Source organism: Brassica napus, chromosome C5 (assembly GCF_020379485.1).
Source record: "Brassica napus cultivar Da-Ae chromosome C5, Da-Ae, whole genome shotgun sequence".
Classification (NCBI taxonomy): Eukaryota; Viridiplantae; Streptophyta; class Magnoliopsida; order Brassicales; family Brassicaceae; genus Brassica; species Brassica napus.
The window spans coordinates 19,771,418-19,786,536 of NC_063448.1; the positions used below are offsets into that span (position 1 = coordinate 19,771,418).

The window sequence follows — 15,119 nt, forward strand, 5'->3', positions numbered from 1 at the left end:
TGTGAAACGACGTTGACGGCGCTTCCAGTGTCGACGAGAATCTTCGAGAAGATGGAGCCCGCAAACTCCAACGTGGTGACTAGGGCATCGTCGTGAGGCATGTCAAGCTTTGTGATTTCGTTTTCGTGTAAATTTATAGTCTCGACTACGCATATTATCTCTTCTGAAGGCGCGACGCCGGGCTCGTTAGTTGCTTGCCGTGAGGTGTCGGATAGTTTGTCACTGAAGAGAAAATCTCGTCTTCGGGGAGAGATGCTTTGATCCTTCACGTCGTGGATGATTTTTGACGACTTTGGTTTTCCCGATCTAGAGAGGTCGAGATTGATCGATTCGACGCAGTCGGATCGTGCGTGATTAGGATCCATAGTCGCGCTTAGGAAACTTTGATCGGTTTCTTAGCAAAGATGTTTTTCGTTTATCTTCCCCACCAACGGCGCCAAAATGTAGATCAAATTATTTGATAGTGATCGGGAGTTCAATCTAGGGAAGGTAAACGATGTGGGCAACGATATCTTTAGAACACAACGACGAAATCAGTTTCCTGTAGGCAAAAATGGACTTTTATTGATAAATAAGATCTAATACAGTGAGTAAAACAAGATCGAACGATACAACGAGATCGTTAAGAGAAAAAATCTAAAGATGGATGAAAACAAGGTCGAAGTATGGGTGTAGCTCTCTCTAGGATTTTTTACGTGCCCCCCCCCCTTTCTTATGCGCTGATCTCTTCTTATAACGGGCTGCTCCCGTGATGCTCGCAACCGTTCTGCGATCTCCGTTTCCTTGGATCGATCTTCTTCCTGCTTCGTCGAAGTCGGGCTCCTCTCGTGGTTGTGTGGGCCAAGCCATTCGGGCCCAATTGCTTAGTTGACCAATATTGGGTCCAACAATGTCCTAATCAGATGAATGGAGATAGAGTGCACTGATTTTAGCAGTCGTCTTAGAACCCGCGGTCGTGGGTGGAAGACGTAGTGTGTTATCTTGTGACACAAGTGATCTCTCCTGATATTTATCCACCCGTTGAACCCGTCTCTTTGTCTAATATATATTTGTATAATCATCGCAGTTTCTGCGAACCTTGAAATTTCATTATCACCTTGAACATTATCTCAGTTCTCAAAAAGGAACTCTTTGGCACTCTATCTTCTTGTATCTTGCGAACTTTTTAGCTTTGGCGTTCATTTATAAAGATTTTACTGATGTGCGTTCACTCTAACACTAGAACGTGTTTGTTTTCCACTTTGAGTGTTGATCTTATAGATGAAGTTGTTCAGGTAAAATATTTCCATACCAATAATATCATCTCACTGATTCCAAAAATATGTTGTGATACATAAGAGCGAAATGATCTGCTATATATGATATAGCGGATTCCTCCAACTAGTAGAGCGGCGAATTGAATCTGATGAAAATCTGGAGAAAGCATTGAATATAATGCTGCAAGTAAGTCCTTGCCCTCACGATATCCTCAACAAAACTTTCAATCTTTCTTTTATGTTTGAGTTATCAGTTTTATCACTTTATGTATTTGAATGATATGTACCACTACGCATATCTCAGCCTGTTCGTGATATACAAAACCAAGAGCACGCCAAAAATCTACCGGAACAGGTCAAGGCAATAACATGTCCCCCCCTCCTATTAGCTTATATATCCCGGTTATATATTAAACCGTTGGTTTAGCTTCCTTTTACTAAACCAATGTCATATATATATGAAACGATGTTACTAACTTTCAGCTAAGCTTTAATTGAAAATATTCAATATGGTATCAGAGCCACTCATGGCTTCTTCTCTTTCATTTCGCGATTTCTCGAGCTGAATCTGTACTTTCATGGCGGTGAGCTTATCGGAGCTACGATTGATCTCTCTTTTCGTCGATTTCATCGTTTTTCTGCTGATTCAACTTGTTTATGTTCTATCGCGATTCTTGATTTCGATCTTCGGTGTTTGAGATTGCGCATTCGTTCGATTCTCCTTCGCGTCTTCTCTAATCATGAGTTCTACTGCTGTGAATCCCCAATTCTTGGACCATTACGAAAATCCTTACTATCTTCACAGTTCCGATCATGCTGGATTGATTCTCGTCTCCGATCGCCTCTCTTATGGTGCGGAGTTTCATTCTTGGAAGCGCTCGGTTCGTATGGCTTTGAATGTTCGCAATAAGCTTGGGTTCGTCGATGGTACGATTCCTAAACCCCCTGATAGTCATCGTGATGCTGGATCTTGGTCTCGTTGCAATGATATGGTCACTACTTGGATTATGAATTCTGTTTCTAAGAAGATTGCTCAGAGTCTTCTTTATATGCCTACTGCTGAATCGATTTGGAAGAATTTGTTGACTAGATTCAAACAAGATGATGCTCCTCGTGTGTATGAGATTGAACAAAGTTTACGCACTCTTCAGCAAGGTTCCATGGATGTCACCATATATTATACTGAGTTAGTGACTCTATGGGAGGAGTATAAGAACTTCGTGGATCTTCCTGTTTGTACTTGTGGACATTGTGAGTGCAATGCGGCTGTTCTATGGGAGAAACTACAGGAACGCAGTCGAGTGATAAAGTTCTTGATGGGTCTCAATGAAGTGTATGATGCTACTCGTCGTCAGATATTGATGATTAAACATATTCCTTCTCTTGAAGATGTCTTCAATATGATTACTCAAGATGAAAGACAACGGAGTATTAAGCCTGCTGTGAAAAATGATGATGTGATATTCCAAACTACTGGTTCTGCATCTGAATTGGCTCCTTCCTCTGACGCTCCAGTTCTTGCTGCTCAACATGGTTATCGTCCTAAGCAGCGTCCTCTCTGTACTTACTGTGGTCAGTATGGTCATATTCTTCAGAAGTGTTTTAAGATTCATGGATATCCTCCTGGTCATCGCTTTCATGGCCAAGCTCCACGGGGACATTCTTCAACGGCTTTGACTCCACGAGGACAACAAAATCACAGTGGCTTTTCTCGTCCTCAGAGTCAACATCAGCCATCTCAATATCCACCTTCTAACATAGTTGCTAATGTCACCAGTGCACCGATGATGAGTTCCTCTCAAACATCTCCCCAGAGTTTGGATATTAACCGTATGAGTCAGGACCAAGTCCAATACATTCTTCAACAGCTTCAAGCCTCGGTTCGTCCTTCAGAACCTTCAATTCAACATCAGACTGCTTCTATAACGGAACATGGACACATGGCTGCTCAATCATCTTCTGGTATAATACTTTCTTTATCCTCAAATCTCCGTCATGAAAATAACATCCTTACATTCAATCATCAATGCCTTTCTTCCCTTTATAATTCTTTGCCTAGTGGTTCTTGGATTATTGACAGTGGGGCTACGGCGCATGTGTGTTCTGACCTTGCACATTTTAGTGACCTCTCTTATGTCACTGGTGTCACAGATTATCTTCCAAATGGTCATAGAGAACCCATTAACCATATAGGCAGTGTGATTGTTTCATCAGATATTACTTTGCATAATGTGCTCTATGTACCTTCATTTCATTTTAATCTCATAAGTGTTCGTTGTTTACTTGTTAATAATCATGCATCTGCTCCTCAACAGAACTATGGCTTTTAGTGATCTAATTCGTAAAAATGAAATGGTTCAGCAATTTTCATGTGCTTATACTCCTCAACAGAACTCTGTTGTTGAGAGTAAACACCAGCATATCTTGAATGTGGCTAGAGCTTTTTTATTTCAATCTAGTGTTCCCTTGATCTATTGGACAGACTGCATTTCAACGGCTGTGTTTCTCATTAATCGCACACCTTCTTTGTTACTTGCCAAGAAATCTCCTTATGAGAAACTTGTTTGTAAACAACATGTTTACTCTTTCTTACGTTCTTTTGGTTGTTTGTGTTATGTCTCGACTTTGGATAAAGATCGTCACAAATTTACTCCAAGAGCTGATCCTTGTGTTTTCCTTGGGTATTGTTCTGGTTACAAAGGATACAAAGTTTTGAATATCGAAACACAACAAGTTTTTGTTTCTCGCAATGTTGTTTTCAAAGAAGATATTTTTCCATTTCATTCTCTTGATTCTCCTGTTTCTCCTGATGATTTGTTTCCCAAAACTATTCTACCGTTGTCTACTCCTGCTAGTTTAGACTCGGTTCTTCAAATTCATCATGTTACTTTACCTGCATCATATGCATCTTCATCATCCACTGCATTACCCTCTGTGCCAATTTCTCGAAGAACTGTACCATCGATGATAAGACAGAGACAGCTACTGCGTACAAGGCCACAACGGACTGCTCGTACTCCAGGTTATCTTTCTGAGTATCACTGCTTTTTCATTACTAACACATCTCTCCCTTCTACCTCTTCTCTTTACCCTCTTGATTCAGTTCATACCTACTCTAACCTGAAACATTTATATCAACACTTTCTTCTCTCTTATTCCATTGACCCTGAGCCTACAACCTTCAAGCAGGCCATGTTGTCACCAGAATTTCGAGAAGCAACTAATGTTGAATTGCAGGCAATGGAGGAAAATCGAACTTGGGATGTTGTTTCTCTTCCTCCTGGAAAGAACGTTGTGGGATGTAAGTGGGTTTTCACCATTAAGTACAGAGCTGATGGGACTATAGAACGACGTAAATCTCGTCTGGTAGCAAAGGGCTACACTCAACAGGAGGGTGTTAACTACACATATACCTTCTCTCCTGTGGCCAAGTTAGCTTATGTGAAGTTACTTTTGGGTCTTGCGGCTGTTAAAGGATTGGAGCTTACTCATATGGACGTGTCTAATGCTTTTCTTCACAGTGACTTGGATAAAGAGATATACATGAGCCTTCCTCAAGGTTACACTCCTCCACCTGGTACTACTTTGCCGCCTAATCATGTCTGTCGTTTGAACAAGTCCATTTATGGCTTGAAGCAGGCTTCACGACAGTGGTACCACTGTCTCACTGATGTCTTTTTTGCTGCTGGCTATGTTCAGTCCCCGTCTGATAACATATTGTTTGTTCGCCGTTCTGGCGGCTCATTCACTGCAATCCTCATCTATGTAGATGACATCATGATTGCTAGTAATGATGATTCTGCAGTAAAGATTCTCAAAGACACGCTTCATAAGAATTTCAAGATCAAGGATTTGGGTGATTTGCGTTTCTTCTTGGGTCTTGAGATAGCTCGTACTGCAGCAGGCATCTCGGTTTCTCAACGCAAGTACGCTCTCAACCTCTTATCTGATACTGGATTGTTGGCTTGCAAACCGTCTTCAGTTCCTATGGATCCTGTTGCCAAACTCAGTATCAAGTCAGGCACTCTTCTTCCTGATCCATCATCTTACCGTGCTCTGATAGGACGCTTATTGTATCTGACAATAACAACAACTGATATCACCTACTCGGTTCATTGTCTCAGTCAGTTCCTTTCTGCTCGTACAGATGTTCATCTCCAAGCTGCCCACAGAATCTTGCGCTACATCAAGTATAATCTTGGCCAAGGATTGTTTTACTCTGCGTCCTCTGAGCTTTGTCTCAACAAATTTGCTGATTCGGATTGGGGAGCTTGTCCTGATAGTCGCCGGTCTATCACAGGTTACTGCATCTATCTTGGGAGTTCTTGGATATCATGGAAATCAAAGAAACAAGATGTCATCAGTCGCAGCAGTACTGAAGCAGAGTACAGAAGCATGGCTCATGCGACTTGTGAACTGTTATGGTTTCAGCAACTTCTCACCTTTCTTGGCATTCAACTCACGACTAAAGCGAAGCTCTTTTGTGACAGTAAATCTGCGATCTACATTGCTACAAATCCGGTCTTTCACGAGAGAACTAAGCATGTGGAGATCGACTGTCACACGGTTCGTGATCAAGTCAAGAATGGCTTCCTCCGGTTGATGCATGTTGCGAGCTCAAATCAACATGATGACATTCTCACCAAACCACTTCAGCCGGGTCCTTTCACCTCCATTCTTTGCCGTATGTCCACTTCAATCCTCTTCACTCCATCATCACCTTCTCTTCCTTCCGCTTCTTCGGCTTGAGGGGGTGTATTAGCTTATATATCCCGGTTATGTATTAAACCGTTGGTTTAGCTTTAATTGAAAATATTCAATACCTCCTCCCTTGATTTTACTATACAATGACATGACATGACTCTCCTTTAACTCAATTGGTTTATGTTTATTTTGGCTTTTAGAGTCACCAGGTAAAGCTGCAAAAGCAAAGAAGCAAACTTGTCTTCATCGTTGGAAGCTTTGTTTTAAGGATTTTGGGCTACTTGCAATTCTATTAACGATCACTTTTGTTTTGAAGAGAGCTGAGCTTTAGAGATTGGTTATAAGAAACCAATTTTTTTTTCTCTTAGCAGATACAAAAATAATAAATTCCAATGATAAGTGCAGAAGTAGAGTTATTAATTTCCTTAATTCTACGTATTAAATATATGAAATCCAGTAACGAATTGAGATCATTTTTCACCAAAAGCCCTTGTAAACAATTTATAAAGAAAGGAAGAAAAAAAAATATATGGTTTGATCGATCGATCGGTTCCAAGAGCTTCCACTATGTTTATGGGTGCCAACCATGAAACCTCTCACTATTTTAGTCTTTTGATGAGTCCGAACCAGTTACACAAAACTAAGGAGTAGGCAAGAAATAATCTGTTGGTGGACCATATACCATGTTGTCAATCTTTTCTATAATAAAAGATCGACGTGTCATCTTTGGCGGTTCGGGTCCTAGATTGTCATAGTTAAACTTGGTGAGATGCTCTTAGCTCGAAGATTGCTTAGGGTAGATGTTTTGCAAGGCTTGTGAACGGTAAAAAGATTTGCATTTGGAGGGTGCAACGTGTATCATTGGATGATAGATAAGACTTGTAGTGTGATAGATAATGTTTTGTCATGTTATGGTTCCTCTGGGTTCAACTGGTATGAAATGAAGATAGAATCGATCTTAAGATTTTGGGGATTAAAGGAAATTTGGTAAATATTAACAAAAAATCTTACAAGTATAAGAGTCTATATCTATATAAATTATTTTTAGGGGCTATAATTTCAATTTATTTTCATATAACCCTATATTTGATCAATTCTTTTTAAAATTTTAAAAGTCATAGGCCATTATATTATTATTTTTTGGTCAAATAACGTTTTCAGAGTAGATAGTGGAAATTACAACTATTATTAGTCAATGGTTTTGAGGAACTACAAGGCAATGTTTCATGGACGAGGTTTCTTTTCTGGGAATACTCTAAGCACATACAATGGAAATTTCTAAGAGTATGCGCAGTAGAGATATCTGCACACGTTTCTTAAATTAAAATAATAATAAAAATAACTAAACGAAAGAAAGAGAACGTTAACGATTCTTGTCCCAGGGACAGTCTCTTAGGAAGAGACTTTTATTGCATTTTCACCTTTTCACTTGATAATATCTTTTAACTGTTAGAATAAAGTTATAGAAACCCATTACAGTTTTCGACCACTAATAATGATATCCTAAGGGCATCCGCATCGGTCAAAAAAAGATTATAGTTTCTTGAGAATATAATACGAGTATTGTGTAGGCCTGGGACGGATCGGGTATCCGGAGAATTTTAAGGTATCCGGATCCGGATCCTTATCCGGCGAATCTATAATTTTACTATCCTTATCCGGATCCGGGGTTCTCGGATATCCGGGTGTCGGATATCCTTCTAAAAATTATAATATCCGGCGGATATCCGGATCCGGATTTGGATCCTTAAAATAAATAAATAAATAATATTAATATATATAAAATATTAACAATAATTTAAAACAAAAAATATATAATGTTTTGAATTATTTCTATGTATAAAATTACAAAACTTACATAAAATTTACATATACTATTATAAAAATAAAAATATATTAAATAAAATTAGTTTTTTTATATAGATATTACTATTTTTGAAATAGTTATTAATAAAACTTACGGATCCGGATATCCGGACTAAAAAATCGAGATATCCGGATCCGGTAGAATAGTTTTGGGAAACAAATGATGTACGAGCATTTTACTATCCGGATCCGGATTCGGCCCCTCCGGATATCCGGATTTTCGGATCGGATCCAGATCGAATCTCGGATCGAATCCGGATCTCGGATAAAAATCCCAGAACTGGTATTGTGAATATATTTTACATTTGCGAGTAAACTTTTATGGATAAATAAAAGTGAAGCAATTGGACAGTGCCACATGTCTTCGTCGGCTCTTTAAAATCAGTCAGAGATTGGTCGCAGAAAAACTAGAAAGTATTGCACTCTAGAACACTTTATGAGTTGTTAATAACACTCTAGGATACTCTGTGCTCCAAGAGGACTTTGTTGGCTCTCTACATGTAAATGAGAACTTGAAATTCCACAACTACCCTTCTTCTTTCTAACAATTAAGAAACTTAAATCTCATTTATCTTCTATTTTCCCTGAATTTCTCGATCTACAAACTAAATTAGGGTTTTTGATTTCTGCATTTACCTTCGATTCTTTAATTTTTCTCACTAGATTCATAGAGATTCACCTTCTCAGATCACCTGTTTGTGAATCCGACGATCTTTCTTCTTGTTCCGCCGGAACTCAAACCCCTGCTCTGGAATGGTATTTCGTTACAAGAACCTCGTTAAAACCACTAGACGAAAGGGACAAAAAAGAGAGATGATGTAGAGATGTGAGTTTCTGAGGACACTGCCCATCATCTATTCTTTTGAACCATGCCTGCAAGTGCCACCTTCGAAGAGAAGATGCCATTGAATCTCATCAGTTTAAGAATGAAGCTTTATGTGTTATCTCATAATCCGTCAGATTCACCCTCGACGATTGCTCCGCCGTCAAAGTGAGGTACCTGTATCACCGTCGGTTCCAGCTCCTCGGAGGGTGAGGAAGAGTCCACTTAGCTTTGACACCATTTTCAGACAAGTAATCTCAGAGGATAATTTCAACTTAGAGTTCTTATCTTCTTGCCTTGAATTTAAAGATTGATTCCTTTTTTGCATATGATTTGAGTAATGTGATTATTTCCTATGGCTCTGCCATGCTAGATTATTCAACCTATGTGTAGTAGTTTTTTTCTACGGCCTATGTGTAGTAGTTTTGTTGCTGTAAACAACAGACTCATCATCAAAAATCTCATGAAAGTTAGTTAGTTACTTTTTCCTCCTCTTGCAGAGAGCTAGGAGGTTTACGACTTTACGGCGGTGGGATCAGAAGAGGATGAGAGCAAGTGAATATGGCACACACAAAGTTTTAGCCTTCAAAATATGAATCTACTGAACACACGCGTTGGTGGATGTTGTTTGTTTGGGTCTTCATAGAACTTTCTTGAAATGAATTATATTTTCATTTCATTTGCTTCTTTACCTTGACTCTTTTTCTTATCACTTTTGTCCAAGCTTCTTACTGACTCAGAGTGTCTCTGTATCCAGCTGGATACCTCTTATGCAGCCTTGCACGTTATGTTGAAATAAGTACGATGATTGTTTGCTACAAAGGCTTGCAACCTTGCACATTATGCATGTTGCTTTTTGCTATTTACTTGTAAACAATTTTCATTTGTACACACATGAAAGCTAAGATTTATGGGTTATGAAGAACAATGAGCATAATACAAGGAAGACTTAGTGTATGATCACTCAACAAGATACATGCAAAGTGCGTGTGAGATTTAACTTATCAAGATTTATTTAAACTGAAGGTCTACATGTGTATAAGTGTACATGTGAATTTTGTCAAATGATGTACGAGAAATATGTGTATATGTGGATACTAAATTTGCTATCCATAACGGTCAAAGATTAAAATACGTGTGTACAATTCCATTGTTAGGTTTTACGTAAGAACTTGGGTTTATACACGAAAACAATATGTACACAGTAATGTGTTCCATAATAGACACAATCAACTGGTTGTACACAATGAGGTTTGTGTACACATGGACATTAACCAAGGTGAATATTACAAATGTGGCTTTCACATGGAGAAAACATTTAAAACTTTTTACATCTCAAAGCATCATCATTTTAAAACTCTTTTGATCTCAAAGCGTCATCATTGTTCACAGTCTTGTGTACATGTTGTATGTCTCTCACACGTAATAGATACACGTTCATGCAACAATACAAAACAACAAGCTTATGTCCACCACCATCGTCGAAGACTTGAATGACCATCAAGCTAGTGTCCTTAACAATAAAATTTAGAGAACTTGATGTTGCGGAGTTGGGTTAGCATAGTGGAGAATGTGAGGCGCTCAATGTTGATAAATCAGCAATAGAGATGTCGTCGACGTTTGTGATCAACACGCCACCGCCATCAGAACCCAACAAGCACCATTTTCTACTACACTTTCCTCCCTGAAGGTGTACATGTATATAAGTGTACATGTGAATATTGTCAAACAATGTACGAGAAATATGTGTAAATGTGGATACTAAATTTGCTATCCATAACGGTCAAATATGAAAAAAAGAGTGTGTACAATTCCAGTATTCACTTTTACGTAAGTGTTCGCTTTTACGTAAGAAACTTAGGTTTATACACGAAAACAATATGTACATAGTACACATATTCCATAATAGACATAATCAACTGGTTGTACACGATGAGATTGGTGTACACATGGACATTAACCAAGGTGAATATTACAAATGTGGTTTTCACATGTAGAAAACATTTAAAACTTTTTTACATCTCAAAGCATCATCATTTTAAAACTCTTTTGATCTCAAAGCGCCATAATTGTTCACAGCCTTGTGTACATGTTGTATGTCTCTCACATGTAATAGATACACGTTCACGCAACAATAAAAAACAACAAGCTAATGTCTACCGCCATCGTCGAAGACTTGAATGACCATCAAGCTACTGTCCTTAACAATAAAACTTAGAGAACTTGATGTTGCGGAGTTGGGTTAGCATAATGAAGAATGTGAGGTGCTCAATGTTGATAAATCTGCAATAGAGATGTCGTCGACGTTTGTGGTCAACACGCCACCCCATCAGAACCCAACAAGCACCATTTTCTTCTACACTTTCCTCCCTCCTCTCATCGTCATCTTTGTATTTTTACTCTTCTTCACTTTCGCATTCTTCTCTGTCATCAAATCGTCATCTCTCCCCTCATTCCTCTTGGTCCCCAAATCTTCACCTTAAACTAACTACGGTGACTTCCCATTCTCTTCATCTTATATTTTCCGCCTTTCTCAAACATCAGTTACCTTCTCATGTTAATTACTCTCCCACATCTACAACTTTCACAGATTTGTGCCACCATTGGAGCTACATCGATTTTTTCACCACCGCACTTTGTGTTTTGTTGCTACAATTCAAAGATCAAATTGAGATAAAGTGACTTTAAATTTGTGTGATTCAGATTAAAACAATTAAATAAAAACTGCATTTTAAAATTTAAAATAAATTGGTAACACTAGAGTGAACTGGATCCCAAGGCACCTGGATTCGAGTCCTCTGGGATTCCGGAGACCGTCCGTGACAAAAAAAAAAAAAAAAAAAAAAACTGCATTTTAAAATTTAAAATAAATAAAACATGAAATCACGTGACACAGAAATGAGGAGAAGACAATGACAAAGTTTGTTGTCGGTGGGGTTATTGAAGTCTTTGACAACCCAAAAACTACTTTAGTAGTGAAAAGTGTTCCAAAGTGTAATAAGAAAGTGTCTATTTATGTAAATCACTCGAGAAACTATTGTATTTCTCTTTCCTTCCATCTTTTTTTTTTTTTTTTTTTCATCTGAGTATTATTATTTATGGACAAAGTCCAGAAAGCAAAGTCCATACAGAACAAGACCAAGGCCCAACCGAAAAAACTAAAACAAAGAAAAAACATAAGGAAAAGCCCAAAACAAAGGCCCATCCGGGCTTCACCGAAAACCTAACACGTCGAAAGACAGGTGTTAGAACCTCAACAACGAGGCAACACGTGTCATTAACTCCCTTCGTATTCTCCTCCTCCGGAGAGACACAAATCGTTTCGCCGGAACCTCGCCGGGAAACACAGCTAACTTCCCATTTTCTTCACCGCCCGACGTCTCCATCGGACTAAACTTCTCGAAACCACCGGAATCACCCGGGACCACCACGACGAGGTAAGGGAAATTCATCGTCTGTAACACATACCTTTGTGTTCGTTCTTCAGAGAGCTTCAATCGATCTAAATCGAGATCTCTTCCAGGAGCCAAACCACCGAACACAAGGCATAAACTTCTACCGCTTCAGATCTTAACCGTAAACCATTCAAAATCGCTACCCTGGTTCCAGCCGACATCACTAGAGTGAAAAGTGAATCGCCGGAGTCAATAAGCCAGCCATATCGTGTTGTAGGAACCACTATATTCTGGAACCAAAAGCCCGAACCTCGGGAAACCTTCACCGAAAGTAGAAACCAGTGAGATAAAGGGATGAACTCCCTCGATTTTTCTCTCAAAGGATCTGATCAAGATGATCAGACAATAAAAGAGAGCTTAAGTTTTCTCATCATCTCCTCCGTGAAAGATTTAGATAGAGAACGGAGAAGAGAGAGAAAACTTTAGTTCTCTTTCCTTCCATCTACCTTCTCTTTCCACTTTTTCTATTTTTTTCTATTTTTTAAGTCCAGAAACGATACAAGAAAGGCACCGTTGCGGATGGCCTAATATTTTGGCACGGGTTGGGCTTTCTATAATTGAATATGTGAAAGTTGGATACTCACCCCCCCTCCCTACCTTTTAATTTGTACATGAAAAATTCATGTTTTAATTTTAATCAATGCATTTTACTTTGAAATTAGAGCATAAAAATTTTAAAAATATGAGTGGAAAAGTTTTATTGCTAAGCAAATAAAATTAATCAAAACTAATTAATCAAAATAAGTATTGACTAAATAAAAATTTAATAATAAAAGTATCGTAGTTTGATATATATACATATATACACTTATTATAAATATATTGCCAACTAAAAGAAATGAAATATCTGAAATATTACTATTAAATATACCAAAATTTCGCCATAATTATAAAAATTAGTAATTAATCTCACTTTTTCAATTTAATATTATTTGGTAAGGAAATTTTGAGTTTTTCTGTTTTTCTGTTTTTATTTCAGAATGTAACTAGTTTTTTTTAAACCAACTAGTTAATTTTTTAACCATCCACAATCTTCTTCTCACGCTTCTATCTTCTTCTTCCACCTCCACAAACCTTTGAAAACGTTTAATTGCAGTTTTAAATTAGCTTTGTAAATCTAATTATTTATATCTATAATTTTATTTCTAAAACCATCTTTTTTAAGGAAAAAAACATCTTCTCTTAAATTCTATTTTTTTATTTCTTCGCATATATATTTTCTATGTTATTTTTGATTTTTTTTCTTCAAAGAGTGATACTTTTCACATTCGGAATAGTTTTTTATAGGGGCGGGCATTTCGGTTATTTTTTTGGTTCGGTTCAGGTTCGGTTCGGTTTGGTTAGTTCGGTTCAAGTATTTTTCCAACTGAAGTAAACCATAGTTAGTTTGGTTCAGTTTGTTTTCGGTTCGGTTTATATTCGGTTCGGTTTGTATTCGGTTCGGTTTGTATTCTGTTTGGTTTGTTTTTTTTGGATCGGTTTAATTATATTCTTTTTAGTTTAATTGTTCTAAGAGAAATTATGATTTAAAACATAAATTATGTAAACATAAACTATGTGAACTAAATTCAATATAAAAATGAAACAAAAACCTTTAAAAAATCACAAAATATATATATAAAAATTAAAACAAATGAAATTTAACTAAAGTAAAAACAAACTACATCATTAGTAATGTTTTTTATATCATTAAAAATTAAAAAACCTGCAATAAATAAAATATTTTAAATCAAAACATTTTGATTATTACATATTAGGTTAGAAGAATATAAGTTAATGAATAAAAAATGAAAAATTTGTGGGTTGGTATTATAATTTTAGTATATTGATATTACTAATATTTTTAATTTAAATAATTACAAAATATATCGGTTTATCGGTTTAAACCGAACCAAACCGAACCAAACCGAACCATTCGGATTGGAAAAATCATCAACAGAATGGTTTAAAATAGACTTTGATTCGGTTTGAATCGGTTTCGGTTCGGTTGATTCAGTTTGACTCGGTTCAGTTCGACTCGGTTCAGTTCGGTTTTTTGGTTTTTTGCCCACCATAGTTTTTTTGTGCTTAGAAAATGTGAAAATATAGTGAACGTCAAAATCTTGGAGAGAGATGCAAATAATAAAAGTGGGAAGAGTGTGATTTCTACATGCTACGAAGAAACAGAAAGGGAAGGTACTTCAAAACTTTATGCTATCTATATTTCTTGACACGGTTGTTCTAATTTAAACAATAATTTTCAGGAGTTTTCTTATGAAATTTTGTTTTTTTTTAACTTTCAATTTTTGTAGGATTGAAATGCTCTTTAAGTATGATGATATTCAAATGATCTCTAATGATGTAAATTTTACAATCCTTATTCTAAAAGTGGAAGAGCATACACAAGAACTGAAGTTTTTAAGATGTATTGAAAAAGCATGAAACAATAGCAAAAAGATGACTGAATTCTATATTGATTTATAATATTCTTTTCAATTTCGTAAATGATAATTTGTTTTTAAGTTGATTTATTAATTAAATCTTCTCAAGAATATTTAAATTTTCAATTCTGTTATCAAGATATTATTAGATATCTAAAACAACGTTTTTTCTTGTATGCTTTATACTTCAGTAACTATATAACTTTATGAAAGTATTTGATTCATGTAATTATTTCCTAGCTCTATCATGCAAAATTAAACATTTAGTGAGATTTTTTTGCTCTTTCTATCCTGATAAAACGACCATGGTGACTGGGTGAGTCGAATAGTAAAGAAGTGATGGTACAATAATTGATTTCATTTTTTCCTAGCTGTATCATGCAAAGTTAAAAGTTCAAATACATAGTAAAGAGTTTTTGGTTAATGTAAAACTATATGATAGTAAAACTGGGGAGAGAGAGAGAGAGAGAGAGAGAGAGTTCAGATGTGGGGGAGGGGTCATGGAATGGGAGGGAGAACGTCAGCATCAATGGCATCGTCGTGCGTTGCAGCAAAAAAGACACGTCATAAAGCTTATTCACAGGTCACGTGAACA

The 15,119-nt window shown here is 37.0% G+C and overlaps 1 long non-coding RNA gene across 1 annotated transcript; it reads left to right on the plus strand.

The window, feature by feature from the left end:
- Positions 1–7,854: 7,854 nt before the first annotated feature.
- On the plus strand, positions 7,855–9,588 carry LOC106417693. Its single transcript, XR_001283390.3, has 2 exons — positions 7,855–8,900; positions 9,150–9,588. It is a non-coding gene; the product is annotated as an uncharacterized LOC106417693 (long non-coding RNA).
- Positions 9,589–15,119: the final 5,531 nt, after the last annotated feature.